Source organism: Thunnus thynnus, chromosome 21 (assembly GCF_963924715.1).
Source record: "Thunnus thynnus chromosome 21, fThuThy2.1, whole genome shotgun sequence".
In the NCBI taxonomy this organism is placed as follows: Eukaryota; Metazoa; Chordata; class Actinopteri; order Scombriformes; family Scombridae; genus Thunnus; species Thunnus thynnus.
In genome coordinates, this window is record NC_089537.1 from 16,062,805 (window position 1) to 16,089,463 (window position 26,659).

General features: G+C 39.5%; 1 long non-coding RNA gene across 1 annotated transcript in view; it reads right to left on the reverse strand.

Annotated features, from left to right (window-relative positions):
• The window catches only part of LOC137173257 (uncharacterized), a 172,938-nt gene that overhangs the window by 5,230 nt on the left and 141,049 nt on the right, over nt 1–26,659 (reverse strand). The window contains exon 2 of the long non-coding RNA XR_010925143.1: nt 12,943–13,053. This is a non-coding gene — a long non-coding RNA (uncharacterized lncRNA). The remainder of the gene's footprint in view (nt 1–12,942; nt 13,054–26,659) is intronic.

Here is a 26,659-nt window from a genome sequence, read left to right on the forward strand (position 1 = left end):
GAGACCATGGAGATTGTGAAGCGCCACTACAGCAAAAGCATAGATCTTTGGAGCAAACATACCCACTCAAATCCAAACTGAATGCACAGAAAATAGGAATGATGAAAGAGCCCGATATGATTGATCCACTTTATTTAAAGATGCCCATTATACAGAGGAAAAAAAGAACCACAGAGGCCAGGCAATTGTCTCGTTCCAAACAGACATATTTTGAACAGGCACTGCACTAGTATAAAATTAAATGAGCAACATTTTATACAATCACAGGCTATAAAATGCCTTTTCTTTTGGATTTCAAATTGAATTAATCCCTGGGGTGCTCTAAAATCTATGTCATTTATTGAAAGAACATCATCAGCTAAGATAACTATGCAAACCAAAGACAACGATTCAAACAACATGCAACTACCTGGTTTCAGCGATAGCAGAGTCCATAGCAACCACCATAGCAACGATAGAAAGCCTGAAAGAATCTCCATAATAACTAACAAATTAAACATTATATACATTCTATATTATGAAAATAAAATGCATTCTCACTAGAAATGTTATCAAAATGCATTATTATGTCTTATCTTAAAATATTGCATTTTCCACTGAGAATGACAGGAATGTCAGCCATTTTGTTTGTTTTCCAGAGAAACTTGACAGTCACATGACAGCATATGCCTGATAACAGGCCTACTGGGCTCCACCAACATTGGCTCACTGAAATAAATGAGTGATAACAGCCTCCTGAACCTACTAGTAGGTTTAGTAGGCCCCTACTAGCCCTTATATTTGGGACAGTTGCGTGATGATAACACCATATTCAATAGGCTGATAACAGTCAAATCAGATGGCATTGCTGAATGATGTTGCACTGTGTTGCGTCAAAAGTTGAGCCCGGTTCAACTTTTTTGACGGACAACTTTGCGTTTCTTTGCCAGAGTCCAACGTGGTAGTTGCGCTGAAATGAATGAGGAGACTGCGTTTTTGATGAAGTGCTTTCATCAGTCTGAACATGGCTCAAAGGCGTGAATGAAAGGACAGGGTGATGGTTAGGGAAAAGGGGTTGAAGAGGAAGTGGAGATGGAGTAGAGGCATGTTAGGGTTATGGGGTTACCAGAAGGAACAGATGGAGATGAGAGAGACAGATAGATTGAGAAGTCCGGAGAGACATAAAGGTCAAAAAGATCGTGAAAGTGATGGCAAGCAAAGCGTTTGGGAAAGAGGGACTAAAAAAAGCAATGAGAGAAGACAGCTGTGGGCTAAAGAGCTGGATGTTGGAGGTCAGGGAAAGGTAGAAGGGACATGAATAAAGGATGTGGGGGAGCAAAGAAATCGGGGGGACTACAGAAGTGAGATGGTGAGATGCTGTATATGAGAAGAGAGGGCTGGAAAAAGAAGAACAGCTGAGAGGTGAGAGGGGAGGAGGGTAAGCTTGACAGAGGTTAGGAGGGGGGGTGGTGAAGAGTAATATATATATATATAAAAAAAAAAAGAAGAACAGAGGTACAGTGAAAGGTGAAAGCCGGAGGGAGAATGGGGAGAAGCAAGAAGAGGTTGACAGAATAAAGTGGAGATGGGGGAGGCTGGCAGTGGGGGAATGGAAGGTGTGAGAGTGAGCGAATAGGAACATCAGTGAAAGAAAAAGTTAATGGTAAATGGACTGCATTTATATAGCGTTTTTCTAGTCTATCGACCACTCAAAGCGCTTTACAACACATGCCAACATTTACCCATTCACACACACATTCATACACTGATGGCAGAGGCTGCCATGCAAGGTGCCTCATCAGGAGCAATACAGCGCTTTTTATCTGAAGATAGTACAATGCCTCTAATGCTCATTCACAAACTCACAATTAGGGGTTCAGTGTCTTGCCCAAGGACACTTTGACATTAGGGCTGGAGGAGCCAGGGATTGAACCACCAACCTTCTGATTAGTGGCCAACTTGCTCTACCTCCTGAGCCACAGCTGCTCCATTAAAAAAGGAGGGAAAAAAATGGGAGGAGAAACAGGAGGGGAGGAGCGTCGGGGGACAATTGCCGTTCTCTCGCCTGTCACACACACAGATGTTTGGGGAGGAGAGGAGGAGCAGGAGGAAGACATGGGAGAGAACAGGGGAGCAGAGAAGGACAAAAAAAAAACACCTCTGCGGAGGAGATGAGGAAAAGGAGAAAACCAACAGAGAAAAAGATCAGGAGATAGATCTCAGAAAAAAAAAAATTGAGAATAAGTATTATCCAAGGGGAAGACAGGGAGAATAAAGCAAAAGTCTTAAAAAGGGCTTCTGATGCCAAGTTCCTTCCACTGTATAATCTACACTTCATCAAAATTGTATTAAAATTGATACACAGCATCAATTTGTGGTTTTGGACAAAAGAAAACCTCTTTTTAAGTGTACACTGAAGCATACTTAAATAATGAAACAACAAATGAGTCAGATAGTGCTGAAACAGTCAATTAGTCCGCAACATTTTTGATATGTGATTTATAATTTAAGTCATCATCAGCTGTTTGAGAAGTATTGGACTGTTGGTTGACAAAGAAGCAAGTTGAACATGCACCATGGCTTCTGGGAAGTGGTCATGAGCATTTTTAGACTAGAACATTTTATAGACTAAACTATTAATGGATTAATACAAAATAACAAATTACTCAATTAAAATAATTATCAGCCACAGCCCCAGTCATCCAGATCGAACACCCTTTAATGAACACAAAAAAGGCAGAAAATACAATCAGATTTTTTTCACACTAGGGAAATTCACTGGTATTGATAATATAGCTGAGCTATTTATCAGCCCATTCTTCAATGGCTTAAAATCTGTCTGTAGGGAACATCTTTATCCCATATGTCTATTCCACAGTATTGCCTTATAATGCACTTGAGTCACACTTAAATCGAACCGACGCCAATGCCGGCATTTCAGTTTGGCATTGCAGAAATTCATCAGAATCAGATTCATCTGCTACATGAAAGCTATACCTTAGTGAAAATGTCCCTGCGTGGTGCCCATCACAAGTCTGCACTGGCCAAATGGAATTCACACAGAGAGGCTCCTTCTGAGATAAAAGGGGGCAACTGAGGCCTGAAAAGCATGGCTGGAGATTCTCCAAGCTTGCAAAACAAGGTTTGAGCTATCTGTGATGACTCAGATAACCCAGGGTTGTAGCAGCGGTAGCACAGGCGGAGCGTACGTTATAGTGGAATCATACTGATATCAGTTCTGATTATGACCACAAACATTCTCACACATAAACGTGTATGTGTACACTTAGTGCAGTATCTGCAGGTTTTCAGACAAAGTGGCTATACACTGCTAGTTATTGCCCATTTCTCACAAAAACCAATAACAATGATCATTCAGTAAAACTCACTAAAAAGTAATCTTGGGAATGTGGAGAGCATACCTAGATGTGCTAATGGCAACATGCTGACTAAGGAAAGGCAGGGAAACATAATGGAGAGGAAATCAAACCAGGAGGTGCCTGTGGGGATCGATTTCCAAAAAATGGCTGCCTTTTGAAACTGTCAACTAATGCAATGTGTGGATATTTTTTCTTGTATCGTATCTCACACATCTCAGTTCACACTGTTCAAGAAACCCTCGGCTATGTGTCATTAGACCAGACCACAAGCAAAGATATGAAAGCTCCTTTTGGTTGCTTTGAACTCGAATCAAACAGTATTCCACTGCCTCAGCAAGTCTCACCACCGTCTTTTCTCTCCTCTGTTCATCTCTTGTTAGACTGTCAAGCTGACTCCCTCCTCTGTTGTTTCTTTTGAGATACAGATGATCAGAGCTCACCTAACCTGACAAGTCACAGGGTTATCCGTCACTCCCGGGGAGTGAATGTGAAAAAATACATATGTATGTACTGTATAATCTATAGCAGGTTTAAATGTGAACCGTGAACTTAAGTGAGAACACAAATGTGTGAACGTGTTTATAATGGTGACAAATATGATTTTAGCTCCTACAGCACAGCAGGGAAATAAAAAGATGTGGGTTTAATTCGATTGCCTGACTGCGTAAATGGCTGTTATTCACTGTACTGATGCTAGAAAATGAGCTGGACTCAGAGGAGAGGAAAAGAGCAAATAGTGGAGAGAGGCAAAAAGGGTTAAGAGACCAATACAGGAAAAAAAGAGGGATTTAACAAGTGAAAGTATGTGAGAGAGAGCAAAATGAGAGATAAAGGTTTCTAACAGCTTCTTTACATAAGAGGCGTCTCAGCCATGTTCTTCAGTCATCCATCTCACTCATGTCTAAAGGAACATACACTACAGCCACACAGGCCGTGTAACACTTTGCACTATACGCACATAACTGTGACCTGAAACATATTTTTACACTTCTGTTTAATTCTGTTTTGCACGTGTAGCAGTAAGTAATGCGGGTAAGCTACACTCAGTGCTGTGCTTGAACGCTTCCTGTGTAGACACAGATGGAGGACTCAAGCTGCTTGCAGCTCTGCCGCTGTGTAGACATTGTGTAAAAAAAAAACAGAAAGGGACAGATTTTCAAGTAAAAGACTTAAGTTCTGAGTGTGAGTAATGGAGACACAGTGTGATTTTGGACGAGTGACGAGCGGCCGGTGACAGGCGTGACAAACAAACAAAAGTGACAGTGGCAACGCAGGGCATCAAACAAGAGAACATCTCTTCTCTGTCTTACTGTCAGTGTGGGAGTGTGTGTGGGTGGCCGCGTACACACATAATTTGTTATTGCGCATGCGCGTTTAAACACTTTCATGCCTGTGTGTGTGCGCCTTTATGTATGTGTTCCAGCACTCGAGAGAACATGCAAGAGTGTGTTTATCAAAGTTACCACTTTTCATACCAAAACCACATTAACACAAAGTATAACATTTTAATTAATTAAGATGCTAGGCCGCCGGAAAAAGGCAGCAGAGAGAAAACAGCTGGTTAGCCCTCTGCTAGTACTTCATCTTTCTGTCATGGAGCAAAGGGAGCGGATGGAGACAGAGTAATTTAATTAGGAGAGGACCGCCATTATCGATGGATGACTGCAACGGCTAGAGACATCAAACAACTTTGCAAGATGACAGAGAGTGAAAAGCGATGCATAAAAAAAAGGGAGAGGGGAATCTGGTTAATTGTACAGCAAGTCACAGCACAGTTGTACTGCAGTTGTGATGTCCTTCGTTTGAATAAGGAGGGATACAGTGAAACTTTTTAAAAGTTTTAGGAAAACTTGGAAAAGTATGTATCAGGGTGAGAATGTGAGAGAGAAGAGGGAAAAAAAATAGATAATGAGGTCTGGGAAGAAAGAAAGGGGACAGGCTGAGAAAATGGAGTGTGGGATTGAGAATGTAACTGTAGAAAATAGAAAGTGTATGGAGGGAAAATGAGATGGAGAGGGAGAAAAGGGGAGACAAGGATGTGATCGAGGGCAGAGAGAGACAAGACAGAGCAGAGGAGAGGAGAAGAAGAGGGATAAGGAGTGAGAGAGGAGGAGAAAAGAAAATGGAATGTAAGGATCAGTGGCCACGTGTTTGTGATTAGCAGCCCAATCTCATGCTTGGCCACGTCTGCACTGTGCAGCAACGTGGGCACATGCATGCTCACATGCACGCATGCCTATAGGGATATTCAAACACAGTCACACACAACCATTCCTATGCCATTTTCCTCACACACAGAAGGCTTTCATTGTTTTCTCTGTGTGCTTGGCTCTGTCCAAATCACTTTTTGACATGTTTTTTTCTGACTGAAGGCTATGTCAAAACAGCCCATTATCACAAGCACTTTCCATGGTGGCAGAGATAATAAGATTCACCTGCATGGACATTTGATTGATGCTTTTTCGTGATTACACAGGACTGAAAAATCCCAGATCCCTCTATAAAATTTACAGCAAAATTTTACACAATTTTAATGCACATTGTCAATAATATACAGCTCATAATTCATCACTTTAACGTTTGTTTGTTTTTTTCTGCTGTCTGTCCTTCGATCTTTGAATCATTATGCCCATTTTAGTCTGTACTCACCTGTCTGCGAGCCTTTCTTTCACTCTCTATATCTTCCATTCCTCTCTCACCTCCACTCTCCACTTTTTCACACCTCTCCCTTCCTCCCCTCTCTTTTGCCTTCGCCCTCTCCATGCTTCTTCTATTTAAACCTGTATTCCCAGGGCATCTGTCTTCAGCTGGCAGTACTGAACGCAGGCTTGTGTGAGGTATGGATCACAGCTCATGTGGTTGCTATATGTTGATTGAAAACTTGTTTGAAGCTTATCATTCTTTTGTATTCTTTTTCCTCAAACATTGTCTGGCACACAGTGGAGCTTTGAGGGGCATCTGAAAGACTATATACCAGTCTGGGGGAGTTTAATACAAGATGCAATCAAGTTGCATTGTAGGAAGTGTGGGATCTAGCATTTAGGAGCTTGATCCATACCAGGGATTTAAAGTCAGGAAATCTCTGTTAAGCTGTCAAGCTTTACAGAGCTCAAACTGGATTACATAAGAAATATATACAGTATATCAAACTTGTGTTGAAGAGATGTGAAGAACATATCCTTCTCTACATTTCATTTGCTGTCATCCCATCTCTTACTCTTTCTCTCTCTGTCCAAATAGTCAAAGGGTTTTGGCTGCGAGTGAGTGGGCTCATCTTTCGCTCTATCTGACAACCCCTGAGATGTACAAGGTCTCTAATATTAGCCAGCACTAAGGAGAGACAGTTAGAGGTGGGAGAATGTACATTTGTAAGAGAGTAAAGGAGAAAGGTTATGGCGAGAGTTAGGAGAGTCATGATCACAAACCAGTGAGGGAGGGCGAGAGAAAAGAATTAACAGCGGTCACAGTACAGTAGCAAGGAGGAGTGATCAGTCGGGACGAAAGAGGAGAATGAAAAAGAAAGGAAAGGATGGATGGAGGGAAGTAGATGTGAAAAAGGAAGGGATGGAGAAGAAAAAAAGGAAGAGGAAAAAAGGAGATTGAGAACGATAGTGAAATTGAGAGGGTAAAAGAGAAAATGAGTGGGAAGGGGCACCGAGACCAGCAAAAACTCTTTAACAGTCTATTCTGTCTTCAAACCCCAGAGGCAGAAATTGTCCCCGCTTGACTACGAACTAATGAAAAAAAAAAAAAAAAAAAAAATCTAAGCACACTGCACACTTAATGTAATAATCAGCAATCAGCAACTGACAATCACACAGAACTGGTCTTAAATAATATGCCATGATGCAATTTTATGAATTATATAAAGTAACAGCTTGGGAGTGATTGTGTTTTCCAAACCAAGACAAAGGCATTTATTTAGCATTATGATAATGAATATGTTGGTAACAAATGTGTTTAGGTTTCAGGAGCCAGACACAGGGCATTAAGCGTGCTCCCTCTTTCAAATAGATACATAAATAAAAGAATGTGCACAATCCTATTCTTGTTTAGACATTAATGCACACTAATATTCTCCCTTAAAAACACATTTTCTTGTCACTCACACACTCACATTTACATACACACACATCGATGGAGAACAGTGTGTGTGTGTGTGTGTGTGTGCATGTGACAGCAGATGAGCAAGGAGGGTAGAGGCCAGGGGCCTGGCTGGCACACAAGCAGACGGCTGCCTGCTGGAAAACCATTATGAAAATCATTATGGAGCCCCCCTCCCTGCACACACACATGGGAATGTGCCCTCAGAAATAGATACACATAGGCACACAGACCCTCACACGCACGCCTATAGCCTAAAACTAATAGCTGTCAGCATCCACAGCACAAGCTTAATATGAGTGGTGTGTCCCATTGATTTTGTGCCTACCCTGTTCCATAGCACGGGGAGATTGGAGCGGATTGGCTTATCAGCGCACACTCATGCCACTGACGGCACATTTGGCTGCCAAATGCAGCTGCTTGGAGGGACCCCTTCTTATAATAAGTCTTTGTGGGCATGTGGTTGTGATCCTTCAATCTGTGTTTCTGTGAATTTATTTATGTGTGTGTAGCAAGTGCAAGTGGATCTCTTCTGCTGGTTTTGTTAATTTAAGCTTTTTGTGATGCTTGTGCTCCTGTGAAAATGTGTGTTTAATGTGTCTTTTTCATATGCAAGCTGTTCACTCGTACTCTCACTCAGTGTTTCTGTGTGTTTATTTGAATGTGTATGCGGGATCGTGTGTGCACTTGTGCCTGTTTTCTATTGGTGTGTCTATATATACTCACACAATAAGCTTCTGACTATATAAACTTTTTCTATTAGACACGGACGTCCAAGAAAAGTAACATCTACACTTCTTTTTCTGTTCAAACTACTTCATCAGCTCATCATACTGTAAAGCTTGAAAATATATCATCTCCTGAACTTCACTACTGGTTTTCATCCAACAAATTCTATGATAGAAACTCACAAGAAGATAACAAAACTGATTTCAATTTTGTGGGGAATCTTTCTTAACAGCAGAAAAGCATGATTTTAAGAAGAGAAAGATGATTTCATGACACACGTCTTTCCCTCGTGGAGAACTTTTTCTTAAGTAACCTTAACGTCCCTTCTTCCAGAACTTATGCCTTTTTTTCCCCCTCTAATTTTATATTCCACCCCATCATATGCTGTATGCTAACGAGCTGACGACCTCATCATCCAAACACAGTGTCATTCTCTGAAGGACACAAAGACACAGAGGTTGAGATGAAACTTTATATCCTTTTCCTTAATCTCCTCCGCTACTCTGACATTTTTCCCCAAATGTAGCTTATCCATTTTGAGACATTTAACATTAAAAGTCTCAGGCGGGATATCACCACTGATCTCTTGATTTGATTTTGATTTGATTTTTGAGAAAGTCCATAATTGATTAATTTCGATTCAATTTGATTCGATTCTTGATTCAGTTACATACTAACATTGCATAAAGTGCTTCTCAGTTTGTCCTGTGAACTTATATTTCTTCTATATTAAACAAGTGAGCAACAACATTTTTGTTTCCTTGAACATTATAGGCTGAATTGTCCACACATTTGCCACTTATAACTATGGACTAAAGATTTTTTTCTTGGGCAAATGCAGAGAGACTAAAACATGACACACCTATATTTTTTTAGGCCTACATGTGCAAAACAGTCCAGCAAAAATAATAAAAGACCTGCAACATGTGCAAGGGCTTCATCATAATGCATATTTAAAGAAATACATGCTTAACTTCATCACTTTGATTACAGACAGAGCAGAAACTGAAAGTCTGCTCATTAATTCATCTGCATTGTTTGTATTTGCATTTGTGTTGACAAGACATCAGTCTGATATCTGCAGATAGCAACTAGCTAGCATTAGCTACCTGGCAGGTACAGACAGAATACAGTAGAATCTACACACTGTAAAGTTCACTTCCACAGCATCACATCTTGTAGCCAGAGATAATATCTTGTTAACAAACCTAAACTGAGAGCTCAGATCAGTCTTTTTTCAGTCTCTTTCTCTCGTAGATATGATCTCTAGATCAGCTACGAGATAGCCACAGTCAGCGAACCATCCTGAATCACGACAGTCCTGTACACTACAGCGGGTCCATAGAGAAACTATTCACGTCACAGTTATTGTTGTGACTCAAGACAGCTGATATACAGGTGTGCAAACTCATCAGGGGTGGAAAAAGGTGACAAAGATTTTACAGCTTTGAAATGTGGATTTACAGTCAATTTTAGCATGAGGATATAGGGACAAACTCACCCTAAAATTAATGTAATCTTATCACTACAAAAGTAATGTAAAGGGGACATCAGTTAGGACACTTAAAAAAAAACAGTCAAGAGAGTGCAGAGCCAGATACAAAATTGTATTAAGGTGTATTGCATCCATTATACAATAAAATTCATCAAACAAAACAAAAACATTACACTCACCAGCCACTTCATTAGGAGCACCTGTGCAATCTAATGCAATCCAATGCAACATTTCTGCCATAAATTATACTTTTACGAAGCTTATACATTTTCAGTTTTTGTTGACATTGTCAGAAAGGTGATAATTCCTCTTTATGTTTATTATTGAGGTTGTACTGGGTGGTGTTGTACTGTAGTGCATTATATTCAAACGTGTTATTTTGCCCCCCTCATATATGTTAATGGAGTGTACAAAACATTAGGAACACCATTCAATATAATGTACTCCAGTATACCATCAGAGCTGTTGTATTGGATTGCATAAGATTTCATAGGTGTTCCTAATGAAGTGGCCGGTGAGTGTATATGCACAACTGACAAATCAAATGGAAAACACAGCTTATGTTATATTTTAGGAGAGAGAGAGAGAGAGAGAAGCAGGGATTAAAGCAAAATATATATATTTTGACTTTTTTTTTTTCAAGCCACAGCCAAGTCATATTCTCCATCTGCAATTTGTGAAACATGTTACAGGTTACGTTACTTGACTCCTGCTAAACATATAACACAATATGTAAGATTATGAGATTTCAGCACCACTCCACATATAACCATTTTCCCTAATGCACCCATCAAGTTTAAATACTCTAGATCAATAGTATTTTAAGGGAAGATGATGCTTTTGATGCTTTTTAATGATTCATTGGTAATAAGTTAATTGCTGTTAGTAATTCAACCAATTAAAAATATAGTAACCGATAATTCAGAAGACAAGGGACATGCGGTGTTAACTGTCAGAAAATGTTCTGTAGATTTGCTGTAGTATGCGGTTACACCATCAGGTGGAGCCTCTTACTTTTTTATGAGATTGAGTTACAGGTGTGTTTGGTGACCGCCCATAAGGGCCGCAAAAACTATAAAACACACGCACCTCCCTGCCTTCGGAGGAAGATAAAGGTCACAGCATGATTCGATCTGCTCAGACAGTGTGTTAATGAACTCAGAAGCATTAAGTTGTGAAAATTCCACAGAGTTGTTGTCTGGCGGCTGCGTGGTTTAGCTATCTAAGGCTTGCTAAGGTCTTGCTAACGTCTAACTAGCATCTTGAACAGAAGCAGCTGCTCAGTTAATGCAGGTTGAAAGCTGAGTGTCAGACAGCAGGACTCTAATTACACATGCTTCCAAAAAAATCAACACAAAAGTGATGAACTGTATAAGCAACTTTCCCCTGCTCTGAATATAAATGCATTTTAGCGGTGGCAGTAAATGGGCTGATAAAGTTGGAGCGACAATATTTGTGCGTCTGTTCAGCTGAGCAGCTGTTTCCAGCAGCTGGACAAACATTAGCTACAGTGAACAACACACATTACTCCATCAAGTAGATCAGCTCTGCAGATTATTCTATATTAAACCAGTCAGACTGAAGTCTGTTATGGGGAGACTGGTTTAACCTGTTTTACATTTACATTGTAACACTATAATACCAACTGTACCTACAAATTACATATATTTATTTGTCTAAAATACAACTTACGATACATCTCACTCACTACTGTATATCGAACAGGCTGTAAGTTATATACTGTACATATCCACTGACAGTGGTAATGTAGGTGACTGCCTGTTCATACACCCACCGGGCACATGGGCTAACAGTTAAGCCTACAGTCTGCGGGACACAATTAAACATCTATCTGAATGTTATTACATTATTACGTTATAATAATAATGTGTTCAGGCTAAAAATGAACTTGCCAAGTGCAAAGCTAATGTTAGCTAGCCACCTACCACCTGTAGCAAACCATTATTTATCTGTCCATCGTTTATTTTAACTTGTTTTTACTGATTGAACATTCAACAATAATACTATTCTTATGTGTAAGTTCGATGTTTGATCTGGCACTCAGAACTATGAGCTAAAGCTGAGCGATGCTCTGTGTTTATATATTCTGCGCTAGTCTGTGTCACCCACACGCAATCTCAATTTGTGAAGAACATAGATGCATCTCTCACTGTTTTTTTACACCATCGAATCAAGAAGTTATCTCTCTCTCATCTCTTTGTGGGAGATGTGGGAGAAAACGTAGGTCTCACTGGAGCATGTTGGGCACCAAAACTGACAGGTAGTGAAGAACGGAGAGAGACAGCAGTATAGTTTTTTTTGTGTGTTATTACTCACTGCTAAATACAGAAACAGCACGATGTCTATGGATATATTCCAGCCAACGGGTTTAACCATTGTATTTTAAGATTTAGTATGTTAACCACTTTAACAAGTCATTTAGTCTGGGTAATAATTCCTGAATTGTAATGGTAAGAAAAAAATATATATATTAAAAAAAAAATTTCAGTCTAAACTGATGAGAAAAATGTCCTTGAATTGAGTGACATCATCTACATATCAGCAGATAGATCTAAGTTTATCCACCTACTTCCTTTTTATTTGTTTCCGTCTTTCCCTCCATCTCTCTCTCTGCCTCGTTGGTGGGTGTATTTATTAAAAGGTGGAGCAGGCCTGTCCTCTCCCAGCAATAATTCAATTGGTATGATTAAACACACCAGATTACCAGATTACTTTGCCTTTATTTGCCAGCTCTGAGCTCTGTTGCCTCAGCTGTAGTGTTACTATATTAGATAGAAAAGTATGAATTATTAATTGTATAAACATAGAGGGGTGTAATTGTCTGGCCCTATCTCTCTCTGCTGTGGACTGATGTGGAAATGAGCTTCAGTCTGAGTCACTGAGATAATGACTGGAACTGAGAGAGGGAGAGAAGGAGGGGAGAAAAAACAGAGAGAAGTAGTAAGGGGGAAATAGTGAGGAAGGAGAAAGAGGAGGAGGAGGAGGTTGAGAGCAGCTGTGCAGCTCTGTGAAGCGTGTCCCTTTATGAAGGCTTGGACATTTACCTCTCAGTGTGTCATCTGTAAAATCATTTATGAGGATGTATGTACATGTACCTGAATTATATATTTACTTTTGTCTGTGTCTACAGTATGCGTGTATGTCCACCATACACTCTGTGGAGAGCATTCATGTATGTGTGTGTGTTTTTGTTTGTCTGTCTGTGTGTGTGTGTGTGTGTGTGTGTGTGAGTACCTCCTCTCCTGTTGAGCTTGGCATATCCAGGTGCGTATCCATTGGAGAAGACAGATGAGCTCGTGAAGGCTGTGTGAGGCAGAGGAGAGGCAAGAGCTTCATCACACTTCTCTGTGGAGGGCGAAAGAGTAGGAAGACCCAGGGAGGGAGAGATGAGAGACATGGAACAACAGGATAGAAGAGAAAGTAGGAAAGAGGGAAAAGGTGACAAAAAGACAGAAAAGAATAAAGGGGAGGAGGGAAGAGAGAGAGAAAAGTGGTGACTATTAGTATGTATTATTATAAGAGGATATGCATCAATGCAGAACATATTTAACTACACAATGGGAAGTCCATGAAGTAGTTTCCAGCCACACTGTTAATTAAATGTTAAATCCATTTATTCTAGTATAAGATCTCCTCTAATCAACTCAAGCACTCTCAGCTGAGCATATTCCTCACATGGTTTCACACTGTGAGACTTGCTCACAAGACTAGAAAGATGGGCATAGCTGGAGGTTGAGGGAACTGTTTGTGGGTCAAGAACTAAGTCAGGTCATTCGGACTCAAACCACAATGGCATTCAAAACACTTGAGTTCACGGGCAACCTTAAAGCATGCATTTCAAAAATATCCCCCATAACAAGCAGCCTCTGATTTAGAAAAGAAGAAGAAAAAAACCTGAATTTCTGCAGTCCCATCAGATCAGATTTAAGATTCTTTTCTGACATACTGTCAAATTATTTCTTAAATTCCTGCAAAAGTGAAATTGAATGTATCTGTTTCACAACTCTCAAGAAAAAAATTGATAATTTTTGTGCTTACAGATTTTTAAAAGCTATAAATATTTTCTCCCACAACAAAATAACAGCAGGTGAATGGTGTATATTATCCCTCTATGGCACTAAGTTGTCTTTTCACTGATGTTTGGGACATATTTGTGCACATACCGCATTTACTGTGGGCATGTCTGACGTGACACCAAGGCACTTTCTATTTCAGTATCCCCTTTTCAGCTCCTGTAGTACCTTCATAGATGCTAGATGTTAAATGCCGGGGCAACTGGGGAGATGGCAGATGGCAGATGGGACTAATAACTTCCTGTCTCTGAAGAGGTTCTATTGTGTTGTTCTAAGTCAGCTGCTCCTTTATGCAAATCATTCATCAATTTGAAAAAAAGAAATATTTTACTGCAAATAACAACAGCTTTTTATGACTTTTTCTGCAGCTCATAACCTTGAATGTAATCATGCAGATGTGACTGCAGATACACATTTCCACCTGTCTAGCTGGATGAATTGTAGACTCAATGTCCTGGAGTAGCCATGAGGAAAATAGAAGGACCAGTGCTGCTCAATCCAAACTGACCTTGGTACCAACTCACAACTCCTTGCACTCTCAAAAGAAATCTAAGGAAAAGACTACAGCAGCATATGTATGAGACACACACAGGTAGCAAAAACATTCACATAAGACAAACACACAAATATATATTCCTGACACACACACACAGTCACAAAGTCTCTTTTTCTTTTTCTCTCTCAATTTGCCCCTTTCACTCACTCATACGCACAAACGCAAACACACTCACCTCTTCCAGTACATTAGGTTTCACGCAGAGAGAAATTGTGAATGGTCTGTCAGGCCAGGTAGACGATGTCAATAGCTCTCTGTCATGCCCCATCGTGTAAGTGTGTTTGTGTGTATGAATGTGTGCGTGAGGGAGAGTCAGATTTAGAAAAGGGAGGATTGTCTGTATTCTGTGCATGTGTGTACAATAAGGTATGGGTGAAAGCCACAGCCATGTTAGCTTCTTGGGCTGTTGGCTTGTTAGACATATTACTCTGTCACAGGTGCACACAGAGTAAAAAATAACATCATCAAAGCTCGATAATGAATGTGTGTGAGTGTGTGAGTGTGTGTGTGTTTCTGTATGGGAAATGGTCTGCAGTCTCCTTACTGGTGTCTAAGTGAGGTCCATATTTTCCATCACTGACAGGGGGATACACACAGAGACACACTGGTTCCCCTTTATAAACACACAAAAAGTAATGAAGTCTCTGGCACATTGACCTTGCACTGGCATAGAGGTAAAGTCCAGTAGCAAGTTGTGGGTAACTGGCTGACTGTTAAAGAAATGGGAAGTAATGTACACTAGTGGGGAGTGTAAACAGGTGGTATGGATGGGCATGAGTACTCGAGTACTCCATTTGGACGTCAATATTCGTTCAACATATAGTGTAATCACATTTTTTCCTTTTGCTTTGTAAAAAAAAAACACACATATATAATAAATATAACTGTAAAATGATCCTGTTCTATATTAAAAATTTAGATTTTTTGGACAAGAGCCGATGATGTAACTGCTATCTATGAATATCTGCACAGATCCATATAGCCAAAATGATCTGTGTAGCTGCAGATGACTTTTTTTTAAGTAAAAACAACATTCAGCGTTTTCAGTCATCACTGGATCTAACATTACAGGCAGAATGGCGACAAGGCGTAACAGTGATGTTTGGAAGTATTTCGACAAAATAAACAAAATGAATGTGCAGTGCAAGCTACGTAATGTTAAACTTGCATATCATAGAACAACTAGTTCGATGATTAAGCACTTGCACATTAAGCATAAGGAGAAAACAGCGGAGACAGATAACAGGCAATCTCACATCACCTCATTTGCTAGCAGTGTTAGCATGTGCAGTTGTGATGCCACCAGGTCAGAGAAGACTAGCCAGCTCATCACAAAAATGGTGCCTGGAGATATGCTCTGTTAAACTTTGTGGAAAGAGAAGGCTTTTGTGAGCCAATGGTGTTTGTTGAGCCAGAGTGCAAGCTACCAATATGTATGAGGAAAGCGCAGTGAAATTGAGGTCTGATCTGCAAAGTACTGACAAGTGGCTATTACTACAGACTCATGGACAGATCTTACTATGGAGTCATATGTAACCGATACTTGCCATTTCATTCAGAACTGGGGATGTTCGCTTGGATGTTCATTTTAGATCCTATTTTTACTCTTTTTTTTTTTTTGTTAGTACTTGAGTACTCTTTAATAATTTAATGCAAATACTCAAATACTAAAATACTTAAAATGCCATCCCTAATAGGTGTATAATATATTTTTATTACAATTATACTTTGCACCTCCTTGTGAAGAGAGCAGTTTTGAAGAGAGCAGAAGAGTAGCACATAAACTAGGTACACATGTACTCAGAACAGTGATGGTGACACCTATGACACATGCTCTATAAGTATTAATAACTATTAGGCACAAAAAATCTTTACAAGAGCACTCCACTGATTTAGCATTGCACTCTTATAACATTGTAAGACTCAAAATGGACTGTTAAAAACAGAAAAAGATCAAAATCCCAGGAGAACCAAAGACATTGTCTTTTTTATTCCATGCATTAATCTTTACCCACAATGCCACTTGAGCAAGTATGTATTGAGCAAAAACAAAAAGCTTTCATTGCTTCTGCTTACAGAAAACCAATAAAAACATCTTCATCAGGGTCATAACAACAAAGGATTTATTCTGCTTTAATGCTGACAACATGATGACAAGGATTTACATCCCTGCAGAGAAATTCATTCATGAAATAAACCCAACAGCAACATAATTTGCCCCCAGTGGCATATTTGGGCATACAAGGTGTTATATACTCACACCTTCAATATAATACAACTGCTACTTGCAGAAAGGGACATCTGCTTGGACTCTCCTCTCCATTATAAAAATGTCTGTATGCCATGCAAAGGAATGTGATGCTTTTAAAAGGAATCAGATGAGCTGATGTGATAAGACATGACTAATGCCAGCACACCTAGTGATCTATTCCTCATTTTGCAACTGTGCCACAGGTGCACCTCTTATGCAGCAGCAGCATCTGGTCATGAAATTACAAGAAATCTTTGGGTCATGCTCAAGTGTCTCAGAAATTATGCTTGTGCCTTAATTTGTGAAGATAAGACCATCTATCTTCTACACACACATACATGCACATTAAGATTTTTTCACACACATGCATCCATACATTAACCCTCTCACACTGATCCGCAGTGATACAAAACTTTCAGAAAAACAGATGCAGTCATACACAGGCTGACTCTTATTCATTCACACATATGCGCATACAATGCATTTCCTGCAGCTCCAGAATCAAGAATGTCTCGATAGGTTTCTCAGCACTCACTTATTGCACCTGTACATGGTCATGCATTTTCAGTGTCACACAAACACACACACACATACAGAGCTGAACAGAATAAGGACTGGGAGTGAGGAAATGAATGAAATGGGAGAGGGGGAGTTAATGGCGAGAAAGTGGATTTGAGAGGGATTGAGGTGTGGAGAAAAATATAGTTCATTTCTGCAGTGCCTCGAGTTATTTCCTCAGGGCCCTCTTAACTCTCTGGTGGGGTAAAACTGCTTTCTGAAAGGATTTTAGTGATTGGAAGAGAAAAAAAACTGATTACTGTAATCAACCTGCTAATGCTCCCTTACAACATACAAATCCTTAAAAAAAATAAATAAATAACACAGCACATCAGCTGGATTATGTGTGATAACACATTCGGATGAAAATGTGTCCTGCCTGTGAATTCAGTAACCCGAATATACCAACCCAGTCATTATCACATAAACCTCTTGAAACTAAGGATTAACAGTCTCTAATTGTGATAATAGCAATGCCTCCTGAGTTAGTGTGACCATATTACTGGCTTTGTTTACCTGCTCTGGTTTCTTAATAATCACACATATGATGACATCCCTTGCCTTGTGCATTATACAGTATGTATTCAATAATGTAATGCTATGTTTCCTGGTTTCTGTACTATACAGTATTGCCCCCAAGGACAACCAATTCAAATCCCAGTTCAATACTTAGCATACTGCTTGGAATCATGTTGTGTTGGTACCAATGGAAAACAGAGCTACAATACTGTTGAATCACGACTTATGAGTCATAAATATAAGCTGGTTTATAACCCATTAACTTTTATTTGGTTTTGACTAATACAAATGCAATCAAAACCTTCAAAACTCTAAGTCCAAGTACACAGATATAGTTAGAATATACACAGCTATATAAAAGCGAGATTGTAGCTTTTGTCTTTGATGTACAATAGCTAATTATAATTCAGATTTTCATATTACAAAGATGAGGTCAGGATTTCAGTATTTTTTTCCACAATGAATTAAACTGATTTGTTTCAAATTACTGCTGTATTACTGATTATTATGAGCAATATAGTTTTGTATTGTGCGGCTTTGTTTGATGTATTAAGAGTTAAAGACAACACTGAATTGATTTTAACTGTGGGTTAGAACCACACAATATCTTATAAACATTTCATTTTTAATCTATAATATGAATGCTGGTCTAGTCACGATGATGACAGGAGTACAAAGAACAAGGACACTGTCTGGGAAGAAGAATAAGGCCTTTTTGTGCCTTTAGTGCTCTTTGTACATGGTAGTCTGCATTTCTGCAATATTTGCCATTATGCTTGAATAAAACCTGTAAAATCTAATTCAATAATTTAACAAATGTGTTAACTGTATGGGGTGTATTTGTATCCTTATGGTCTAGATATCAAGTTCCATTAAATTAGATTGCTGTTAATTTCAGGGCAACAGATAATGCACCGCAATCTTAATAGTGGAGGACTGCCTTTAAATTACATCTGACTGACTTGGTCATTCATAATATAATACGTCAACCTGTGGAAATTTGAAATTAAACACCAAAACTACCTGCATCAGGACTCCCTGGGCTGGTTCCCTACTAAAAGTTAGAACTTTTAGAGCTGAGTTGGGAATTTGGGTTAGGTGACAGCCCTGAAATTACTGGCAATAAATCCCAGCATTGTCTTTAACATTGTTTTCCAACTTTTCAGCATCCTATAGGAATGCATTTTACCAATAGTAACACACCTCAGTGATTTATTGCTTAGAGATGATTAAACAGCAGTGCAGGGTTTCCCACACAGGTAAACTGTATGTGTGTGAGTGAAAGGGTAGCTTCTGTGTTTTTCCTTATTGTTAATTAATCTTTGAAAGAGATCTAGAAAGAGATCATCATAACCATCAATAATTCACCAAGATGGCATTCATAATGCCACCTGCTACAGCACAAATACTGTAGCCCTGTAACAGGAGAGTATAAAGTAAGTAATGAAATGAATATCACACCTACACAATGCACTCATTAAGTGCATCTTGCACATGCATCATACTGAAAGTTTGCTCAGTATCACATGTGATCAGCACCTGGTTTGTGAAAAAAGGTAGCAACATTCATGAATACAGACCGCATAGGCATACGCACACAAGTATTAGACCGCAGCTGGTGATATTTGCCCATGTCTCAAGTGCAAAGTAGGGTTCTGTATGTTCAGGTACTTTAAGGCAAGCAAATGACTACAATATCCAAGTGCAAATGTCAGCCTATTCCCCAGAGAGCGACAGACAGAGAATTTTTACGCACAATAGCATGATAAGAGAAGGGATACAGGTAAGGGCAGTGAAGAAGGTTGGGAGAGACAGACAGATAAGATGAAAGAAGAGAGACAGAAGGTGAGAGGCAAGGGAAAGTGGCTGCCTACCAAAGCCGTCTTAGTGACATTTCCAGCTAGGTAAATAACTAGGATGTGGGGAAAAAAAGCAACCAGGAGATGTGTCAAGCTGGCTGCCACCATTTGGGACTAGAGCCATGGATAGAAAGAGTTTGGCCAGGTTGTTCGAGGGGCTTTACATCTCTGCCATATCTCTGGAGCTAAAGGGAGTTGGATACAAATAGAGCATAACCAGGATATGTCTTCCTGAAGATCAGCTGGCACAAAATAACAGATTGCAACCACAAAATGAGATTTTGGCATTCAGAATGTAGCATAATAACGCTGAAAAGTGCCACGTCCAAACTCCTTTAATTAACTCTTGTACCTGCCACATGGGCCATTCAGACATATAGCACTGACACTACATGCAGGCATTTAACAGAGTGGGTTCATAGCTTCACATTGCACAAAGGCCTAACGCAATGCATGTTTAAATATCACTTAGAAAAAGAATGGATGGACTTGTCAGCGAATTTATCTAACCTTTTGCATGCATGTTTTAACTATGGGGACAGTCAGTCAGCCGGTAAAGAACATTCAGTGTTCTTTGCCAGACTGCTGAGCAGACCTGCAAAACACTACACAAAACTCTGCTATCTTTATTTAATGACTGTGAAACCCATGTGTGTGGAGTTTTGGTATGGTGCTGTCACATCTGTCCTCTCGACAACATTGAAGTTTTGGGACTGGGGCTGTTATTTCTGGACTCAAGTCATGAACACAGTGGAAGCTGTCAAAAGTGCCAACTGCTGCATGGAGATGCAGCCTGACTCTCCAAATGGCCAGTGAGTGTGAGAGTCTCTGTCTGTGCATGCCTTTGGTCTCTGGGTCTGGGCCTCTGCTCCCTGTTTTCCATTTTTGTCCACATTCATGTTTCAGTTTGACAAAGTCCATCTGGAGCAGATTGAGAGGTGGCCTTTTACTAAATTGTGTTTTGATGCTATAGGAGCCTCCTCCAGTGACCGAATTTACTCTCCAATATGTATAAACTCAATATAGTCCATCTAAGTTATTTTTGTCTGATGATCTTCATCAGTCTAAGAGAAGTTTTCTTCAGCAGGGATGAACTGCTGTAGCTGATTCAGCTGCCAGAAGCCAGTGTTGAGAGTTAGCATGAAGAAGCTGCTTCTGCTTTGCCAAAGCAGACACAAGCCCTCTTGAGTTACTATGGTCTTAATATAACCATATGCAGTACCTGTAATGGGATTTACCTACTTAAAAACTCAAGCCAGGTTTTTACAAAGATGTTTACTTGAAACTAGTAATTTCTCTACTCTTATATATCTACCATCATATCTACTGTACAAAGTGCAAGAATAATGCTTTACATGACTACATAACATACATTTAACATTTTGTATGTTTCTCTCAACCACAATGAGAAAGCCTATTTTACCATAGAGCCAACAAAAAATGTTGTAAACAGCAGAGAATATTAGAAAATATTACTTGTGTGTAAACAAAGGCATTAGAAAACTGACACCTTTCTGACTGACACAGGGTAAACCGATTCTCTGTCTGTGCTAAATGACCATTCCTGTCTTGTATAGCTGCCTTGTAAAACACAAGCGAGTAAGTTTAACCAGATCAAATTCTATGCACAGTTGTCAAACCTGGCAATTAAAGCAACTCAAAAAGTAGTTGAAGTTGCTCTTCTTCTTCATAGGGTCAAAGAGAAAGAGTTTAAAAAGCGGTCAAATGGCCATTCGCTAATTAGCAAGCAGCTACATACGCATTTTGTCCTGTACACCTGGAATTGCAAGACAGCAACTCCCTAGTGGGCTTCACAAAGAGGTATAGATGAGGTAGGACACAAATTAACAGATGTTCCACTGCATAGAAAAGGCTTCTCTAATTGGCATTACAGATGGTTGCTTCTATCATTTGCCACTGTCTTCACTCTCAAATAAAAATTGTGACATAAACTCAAGAATTGTAGCCTCTCATTAAATCACTGTGGATCTGCTGGAAACGACTCCAGTGTAAGTCAATCAGGGATATCTACTAAGGATTTTCAGTCTTTTTTTTTTTAGGTGCCAAACAGTGAAACTGCATTTGTTGTTATTAAGGAGAACAGCAAGGTTTTGTGCCGGTAGAAATTGTATGTTTCATGCAATATGGGTCAATATGTGATGTCATTGAACCAGATAGTGGTAACTGTGTGTAGACTGCAGCCACCAGGCCCACAGTGTTTCAGTTTGGCTAATGTTTGAAAAATGATGAATCACTGACAGTGTGGTTACTCTGTAGTGCAGATAGGCAATAATGTTGTTGATGGAAGACTCAGACTGTTGCCTGTGTTGTTGAGCCGAGTAAAATAAATGGAGAGACCCTCTGAAGATATATGTGTCTTTGTTTTTGTCTTTAGTTTTGTATAATTGAAAGTTCTTAAGAGAGAGGGAAATAAGACTTTTCAGTTGCCTCTCAACTGTTAGGGTCTTGGCTGTCTTCCAGTTCAGCACCGCGGACAGCGCCACTGTGTTGCTGTCCCAGTGGCGCACTGAAACAGAGATGAAATGGAACCTGTTGCACAGAAACCCTCATTTAGAAAAGGCATTTTGCTTATTCAAAGAAATAAATCTTTAAACGAGATATTTGCTTGCCACAAACCTTCATTCCTTGTGAACTAACAAGGAATAAAATTAATAAAATTTGTTAGTGAAATATCCTTCAAAAAGTGAAAACTAATAGCTTTCTCTTAAGACTTATGTCTTATGTTACATTTGAAAAATCTTGTCAATCAATCCCACAGAGAAAATGTAATGCCTGTCCAGAAATTTGTTTCTCCCACCAGGTCTGTCCTGTATTACTGTAAATTCAGAACAATGATACATTATGCACCTTTGTTCACATGGCTCCCACAGCCTTGTGGCATGAAATAGTGAAGTGGATCGAATAACAATCATTATCTACACCCCATGGTGGGAGCCTATTCAATTTCAATTCTCACAATACCCCAGTGGGAATTAAAATGATCATTTAACTCTATGAGAAGGTGCCAAATTTTCTAAATGTGAAATTTGTTCTGTGAAAAAAAGTAGAGCAAAGAGTTATCATATTTTACAAGAAATGTTGGTGATTTCCATTGTTAAAATACATTTATTCTAAATTGGATGATAATAAATGTTTTCACTGAGGAAAACTGCCTTTTTCATTTGAAAAAATCTAATGAAATCTCTCTTCTCAACCCTACTTTTGGACTGCTTCCTCCAACTCTCCCTTTATTTAAAAATGTTTACAGTGTGTATGTGGAATCTGTCTCACTTTGCCTCAGGGTGAGGTACCTTGTTATATTCTCTATCTATTCATCTCTCTCACCCCTCTTTATCTTTCCTCACATTTTCTTTTCCTCCATGTCTGTTCTGTGAGTTTGTATGTGAGAAGGTGAATTTTAAGAGGCAATTAGTTATTTTTTCGTATTTCCTTCTTGGAAGATGTTTGATTGAAAAACAAAATTCCATGTCATGCTCCTCATTCATTCTACACACTTTCACTCTGGCTTATTTCTCTTTCAACCCTCCCCTCTCCTGCCTTTCTCGGCCACCCTCCAACTGCCCACCACCACCCCCAGGCTTGCCAACTCTTTGCTTGAGCCGTTGATCTAATTTTTTTGGTCCAGATTCATTTTTCATGTCTTGGAACCCTCACCAAACAATTTTTGTCAACAGATCTGGTGCCCTGTGCCAATGTGAGCACAGACCAAGCGCATAATGCAATGTTTTGGATGAAGCAACCACACATAAAGACACACATGCACACTCACACACACGCACCTTTCTTTTCCTGCTTGCCTCTACATTCACATCAAACTTTTAAGTGAAATTTGAACTAACTTTGGAAATGTTGCAAAAACAAAATTGTTTTCAATGTTTAGACTTAGACCAAATTTAGGTTGTAGTTTCACTGAAGTACACAACAAAACCAGAAAAATGGAAACAATCAACAATGCTGCACAGGCTGATATTGTGCTTCGGTGTGAGCCAATATTTGCTATATTTCAACCGGTCTGAAAACATAAACTAAGAAATTCTTTTGGCAGCATTCAAATGCACAAACTAATACAACTGTCAATGCTTACTTTATGAGATGTTGTGTTGGATAGATTTTTAGAGCCAGAATTTGGCCTCAATAGACATTTGAGAATGTCAAAAACCACTTTTCACCAGTGTGACGACTGGCAATTTGACAGTTTACAACTTAGATACAAATACTTAAGTGGAAACCGAGCTCCCAGTCTGTCCCTGTGCCCCTTATCTATTACTCCTCTCCATCAAAAAGTCCTGAAATCATCTGGCAACAGTTCCCACTCTCCTAATCAACAACTTGTAGTTAGTTCATTGCACATGACATTGGCCAGCACTTCTTCAGTATGTCCAATAATGTATCCTTGGACCTTCTGCAGTCTAACGTTCAGTAAGCCTGGCCAACTCAATAAACCCTTGTGGGTCTGCTGTATAGATTCATCTATTATTTATCCCAGTAATTAAAGGGCTGCTCAGGATGACTGATTCTCTGTCATTGGTAATCCATGGAGCCTCGAGCTGGTTTATGGGAGGTCTGTGGTGACAGGACTGCCCCCCTGGTTGGAGTCCTCTGGTGTTTCTGATGCAGTTTTGGAAAAGCACATTGGGCAAAGAGACGGATTAATAAATGTAGGTTTAGTTGAGAGGGTTATATGGAAAAGAAGAGAAGCACATATTGTGGAGAAGGCAAGTTATATAAAAGGGGGTAAATGGAAAGTGGGAGACAAAGATGGGATCTATTTCAATTTACAGTTTAAAGCCAAGACCAGTTCAAAGTGACAGCTCATGTGTGCATGGACAATAAGGGGGTATTTTTGCTCATAAAATACATTATATGCTAAATTGTTAGGTGACATGGAGCATGCATCGCACGGATGTGATGAATAATTATCAACCAACCTCATTTCCTTTCTCAAAATTTTTAAACAGCTTAGCCAATCATAATGATGTATGCGGAAATTGCTCAAAAACAAAATGAGAGTACAGACTAGATTACATAAATAACACTTGTCAAAAGCATTGAATTAATATGCTGGTCACCTTGACTGATGTGTAGTAAGGTAGCATCTCATATAGATTTGGTCACATGTGGATGCAACAAGAACCACACTAGTGCCAAAACTGTGAGAGAGGTGACAGTTGTGGGAGCTGTTATGGTTGTATAAACTGACAATTCCCCATAACTGTTTCCATGTGACAGATGAAAATTGGAAATTGGTGTCTCTAAATCAATGAGTTTTGAGAGTCAGAAAACAAATGAGTAAAGAAATAAATGATTTTGAGCACTTTCAGGTACTTTTTGTAAAGACAAGAAAAAAAATGGTTTTGCTTCACTAAAAGAGACAGAAAGAGTAGAAACAAAATGCACATTTCTCTAATCAGTTGCAAAATTTCAATTTGAATATTGATTTGGTAATAGTAGACAGTACAGCATTTAAGATACTAAACTAAACTACTTTTCAAAATGCTATTCTCTTTCACTCTCCAAACAACTTCATCAACACCTCTCCACTCTGCATTTTTGTCTCTCTCTCAACCTGTGGTGATATGCCTGCTGTTTGACCTGTCAACCGGGCTCCAGGTCAGATCAGTTGCCTGATTCAGTGAACTCTCTACCAGGATTGATCTGCTCAGAGCTGCATGAAGCATAACCCTCTGTCTCACACTGATGCACTCCACCTGCGAAATAGTGTGGGTCAGTGCGTGCACATGGTGTGTGTGTGTTTGAGGGCGAGCATCAAAGAATGGCAAGCAGGTTGGAAGTCCAGAGAGCTCGGCCAAGAGAGAGAGAATGAGTGTGTTTGTGTGCATTCATGTGTATGCATGGCACAAGGGAGGGCAGTTGAGAAACACATAAAAAGAGAAAGAGATGACAGGAAGGAAAGTGTGTGTGTTTCATGTTTATTTTGGGTGGCCCGAAGCATGGCTGATAGCTACAATGTGACTAGCTTAAGTGTCTCCCATAATAAATGGGGTGGGTACGGTGAGGGCTACATCCATACATGAAATTGCAGGGCAAATTTGCGTCACGGCTTTCATTCAATTTGCACTCAATCTGCATGCAATTAGCACCTGATTTACTACGGCAGCAGCTCATTACGCAATCAATGACTGGGACTGCCTTCCAGTCGCAATCTTCGAGTGAAGGGGAGTTCAAAAGATCAGCAAGATGCTGTCAAGATTCAAGCATATTTGCTTACTAAATGAAGGCAGTAGAATCATTTGACAATCTTCAAAGAAAATGAAAAAGGGAAGGAGTGAGACCCACAAAACAAAATATTTTGTATCTTTTGCATCCAGCAGTGGAACACGGCAGACTCAGTCGAGCAACTGATCCAGCAAAAGCACAGATTTGAACAGGTAAAGGAGTGGTAAGGAGTGTAGATGATGTACGGTAGACAAGGATAATAATCCACCAGAACTCCAAGGTAACAGCAACGTAATGCACACTGAGATCTTGGTAACGAACTATTGCTTTTTCATGCTGATATCGCTGAGGAGAAAGAAGACTGCAGTGGCCAATTGTACTTTTCTCACTGACGTTGTATAATGCTCATAACAACAGAGGATTATTAATTATTTCCCATGGTTCCTCAGGTGGGAATGACTTTCATTTCAGAGGCCATTAAAATACCATCATGCACAGACCATAGTGAGATTGTGGAATTTGGCTTATTGGTTAGTGAGTATGTTAGTATCAAAGGAGCTCAAACAGAAATACGAATGCAAAGAACGGTATGTTTCAAGAACACTACTGCTACAAGGAAGGTCAGCAGGCATAATCCAACATTTGTATTAATATCGTATAACCAATGTAGTTTCAGGAAAGTCTTAGTATATTATAATTATACTACAATGTGACACCAAAAGTACACGTATATAAATGCAAAATTCCCTCTTATAACAGTGAACGATGCATCCTGTTCTGCCCTAAAAAATATATATTTAAATTTTGTCTATAGGGCTGTCACAGGAGAAGAAACAAATGGTCTGGTAATCAGATAATTGAGAGAGTGAGATATGTGTCACAGTAATGCAAATTATGCAGTTTACAGTATTTGGAAAATTAACTGACCGCAGTGTCT